This window comes from Sciurus carolinensis, chromosome X (genome assembly GCF_902686445.1).
Source record: "Sciurus carolinensis chromosome X, mSciCar1.2, whole genome shotgun sequence".
NCBI lineage: Eukaryota > Metazoa > Chordata > Mammalia > Rodentia > Sciuridae > Sciurus > Sciurus carolinensis.
In genome coordinates this window covers 96,753,147-96,757,559 of record NC_062232.1, presented here as the reverse complement: position 1 = coordinate 96,757,559, position 4,413 = coordinate 96,753,147, and the positions used below count along the sequence as shown (strand labels likewise).

The 4,413-nt window shown below is 37.3% G+C and overlaps 1 pseudogene; it reads left to right on the top strand.

The window, feature by feature from the left end:
* The first annotated feature begins 2,646 nt into the window (after window positions 1-2,646).
* On the top strand, window positions 2,647-3,334 carry LOC124971319 (diablo IAP-binding mitochondrial protein-like; annotated as a pseudogene).
* The last annotated feature ends 1,079 nt before the right edge of the window (window positions 3,335-4,413 follow it).

The following is a 4,413-nucleotide window of genomic DNA, read 5'->3' as shown; positions in this document are numbered from 1 at the left end:
TTTGCCAGTGTTCTTTGTATAAGGTTAAGCAAGTTAACAAACAATTCTAATCCTCAATTTCCTCTTCTATGAATGCACACAAATTAATCTCTCTCCTAACAGAATGCTTTTAAAACAATCAGAAAAGGTATATTTGTACTATTGGATAGCACATATATCTGAAATATATTGGAATGGTTAAGAATTTAGACTCAGCAACACTATGTGTCTTCATGTGAATCTCAGTTCTGCCACTTAATAGGTGAGTGACTTTGGACAAGTTCCTTAAGCACTCTGTCTGTGTTTCCTCATCTGTAAAATGGGAACAATAACTTAGTACTTGTTTTACCAGATTTCTGTGAGGATTCAAAGAAAGAATGTAAATAAAGCACCCATCAGGACAAAAAGAAAAGCACACCCAAAAGGTGCCTCCCATCATGTAAACAACAAAGAAAAACCTTTTGAAAGCTGTTTGACTAGTTTTTTTTCACCTTGATGTTTTGATTTGAAAAGTACAAAAAATGTGTTACTAAGTCTATTTTATGAGTTTAACCATACAAAAACTTTCCTGAACAACTTGCTAATGATCTTGCCTAACTAAAATTTAACTTTATTTTTTGTGCCAGAGAAATAATTTCCTGAATTTTTAATCTATGCACGTTTATCAAATAGGCTTAAGACAATGTTGTAACTGACTGAAGCTGCCCAAAGAACCCATACTTCATATGCACCCATGCACCCGGAACTAGAGAGCCCCAGCCACTCTGGAACCACTACAAGGATTATTCAAAGCTTGTAAGGCAAGAGACAGTGCAGGAGAAGCCGACTGGCCATTTGCCAGTAAAATCATGTTAGACCTGTTTGGTTCATGTGTGATTGAACTGACTTATGACAAAACACACAGTTATGAAACCAAAATGTTGACATTTTCAGGACCACCAAGAAAAACACAATTGAATTAAAATATCAAAGTCCAAGCTCAGGTATTTCCCCATTAAATCACAACAAATTAAATATCTAAAATCCAACCACAAAGTGGGCAGTTATGCATTTGAAGAGAAAATAAGGAAATTTGTTTCAATGTACATAGAGATTTGGCAGTCAAAAGTTTGGTTACAAATATCTCCTTTATATTCAGTTCCTCCCTTTCATTCTCTTTTATAAAGGCACCACATCTAAGCTCCCATGAAGACTTAAGAGAATAATGTGAGAACATTGTGTTCCAGTCTCAGCTTCCATAAGTCACCCTCTCTTTGCCCTATCTGTATTAAGACAACCAAGTACTTCAGGGCTACAAGAAGAGACATGTTGTACTAGAAAAGAGGAGGAGACCTATACTGAACCTTCAACAATAGACTCTTGCATAGACCGTGAAACCCAGAAACTTCTACTGACTGATACAACAATTGCAACTAAGAACCTAAGATATTTCTCTGACATTTGCTTTCTTGCCAGTCTGATTCAAATTTGTCCAAATTTGAGGTTTAGAGTAGATCTCTTACTATTTACCCAAGGATTGAACTTCATGTTCATGTGTTTCTCTCCACATTATCCCCACTCTCATGAAGTGAAAACCATAAAGCAGAAAATCAAAATCTTTAATAATCCCACCCAACAGAACATAAGATTTTGAATATAAATAATTTAAGAGTTTTCTATGCAGGTGTGCATTTTAAACAAAGAGGAATATTCAACATATTCTTTTAACAAGTGTTTTTCTTTATCTTGTGTGTGTGTGTGTGTGTGTTCAACATACAGGAGACAACAGATTTTAAGTGTACAGCTCATGAATTTGTACAAAGTAAACATGTTCCATGTATTTCTCACTCAGGTCAATACTGGCACTCCAGTGCTTTGTGCATCTTCCCAGCAACTATCCACACATATAGTAAAACACTACCTTGACTTCTTTCATTGTCTACTATTTTTATATTTCTGAACTTTATATAAATGGAATTACAGAGTATGCACTTGTTTTTATATCTAGCTTCTTTCATGTCTCATTATATTTATAGGATTCATGCAAGCAGTTGCATAGAAGTCCATTGTATGAATATACAATGAGATATTTATTCATTCTATACTTGATGAGTATTTGGTCTGTTTCCAGTTCTTGGCTATTATGAATAATGCTATTAAATGCATTCTTGTACATATCTTTGGTGCATTTATATTCATGTTTGTCTTACAAATACATAAGACAGTATTGCTGGATTGTAAATGATATTGGCTTTAATATAGCATGTCAGTTTTCCTCAGTGTTATATAAATTCACACTCCCACCAGCAGTTCATGGGAGTCCCAGATGCTTTACACCCTTACCAGATACTTGTAGTTATCTTTTTCATTACAGTCTTTTGAATGGATGTGTATTTATTTCTCTGTATGCTTTTAATTGGCAATTTCCTGATGAATGATGATACTGAGGCACTTTTCATATGTTCATTGGCTATTTGGATATTCTCTCTTTAAAATATCTGGTGAAATATATTATTCATTTGTCTATTACAATGTCTGTCTTTGTTGATTTGTCCAAGTTCTTTAGATATTTTGGTCACACCAGATTGTATTTTTATACAGTTTATTTTCATTCTCTTAATGTTTTTGATTAACAGAAATTCCTTTTTAAATTTTTTTCTAAGGCATCCGGCATCTGCCCGCCGTGGGATGGCGGCTCTGAGGAGTTGGTTGTCGAGGAGCGTAGCCTCTTTCTTCAGGTACAGACAGTGTGTTCCTGTTGCGGTTAATTCTAGGAAACGCTCGTTGATAAGACCATGGCACAAAACGGTGGCGGCCGCATTTGGTGTAACCTTGTGTGCAGTTCCTATTGCTCAGAAATCGGAGCCTCATTCTCTTACTAATGAAGCATTAATGAGGAGGGCTGTGTCTTTGGTAACAGCACCTCTACCTTTCTCTCTCAAACCGCATATGCATTGATTGAAGCAATCAGTCAATATACTAAGGCTGTTTATACATTAATTTCTCTGTACCAACCATATACAAGTTTACTTGGGAAAATGAATTCACAGGAGGAAGATGAAGTGTGGCAGGTGATCATAGGAGCCAGAGTTGAGATGACTTCAAAACAACAGGAACCTGGAAACCACTTGGATAACTGCAGTTGGTCTCTCAGAGATGGCAGCAGAAGCTGCATACCAATCTAGAGCAGATCAGGCCTCTATAACTGCCAGGAATCACATTCGGCTGGTGAAATTGCAGGTGTAGGAGGTTCGCCAGCTCTCCCGGAAAGCAGAAACCAAACTGACCAAAGCGCAAACACAGGAGCTGCACCAGAAAACAGGGAAGGGACAAGAGGGCGGACCAGGAACAGGAGGCCTACCTGCATGAAGATTGAGGGCCCAAGCTGGCTGCCCTTTCTACCCACTCAGTGGGGAAAGCAGAGGTGGATGCCCTCCACCCAGCATCAGCACAATTCTCTACACACAGAGAAGAGGGGTCAGGCTCTACCCTGGCCTATCAGGCCAGAAGCCTTTGTGAGCTCCGAATGCCTGACCCTTTCCCCTATGTCTCAGTTTTTACTGGACCTGGTTGTTAGTCCTTGGGCACTGTATGTACCCTGTTTAACGTTGCACCCTCTCAGCATACCTGCTCTCTTACCTTAGGCCCAAAGCATTTCACCAGCCTGGGCCAGAGAGGGGTCTTTTAGTCACTTCCTTAAGTTCAATAGCTATTTAACCTCAGTTTCAAGCTTACTCAGATTTTCAAATATTATTTAATATTTGTTCCCTCCATGGGAATTTGAGATTGGTGGGGAAGGGGAGCCTGTCGGGTTTTTAAGATTTCTTTTTAAGCATATATAATGCCTTCTCTGATATGACTTTACCACCAGCTCCTTGGACAGCTAAGGCCAAGGAGTCAAGAGTGTAACTATGAAGGGAATGAATGCAGAGTGTTCACCTGGTGCTCCCAACAGGACTTATTCTTGAAAATAAACAATTTTTTTAGTTGTTAATGGCCCTTTATTTCATTCATTTATTTATGTGTGGTGCTGAGAATCAAACCCAGTGCCTCACACATGCTAAGCAAGTGCTCTACCACTGAGCCACAACCCCAGTCCAATTAACAGAAATTCTTAATGTTCAGTCTTATACCATTATTTTATTAATCATGTTTTAGTGTCCCATGTATGATCTATCAAAATATACAAATGCATTCTACTGTCATGTACAACTAATTAGAATAAATAAAAAATTTTAAAAAAAGGAAAAAAAAGAATTTATTTTTCTAACCTCAGTAAGATGTTCTCCTATATTTTTTCTAAAAGTTTGTTTTATCTTTACATTGGATCTGTAGTCTGTCTGGAATTAATTTGTATGTGGCATAATATAGGAGTGAGATTTCTTTTTATTTTTTGTATTGGTTTTTTTTTTTTTTTTTTTTTTTTTTTTTTTTGGTGGTGCTGGGGATTGAACC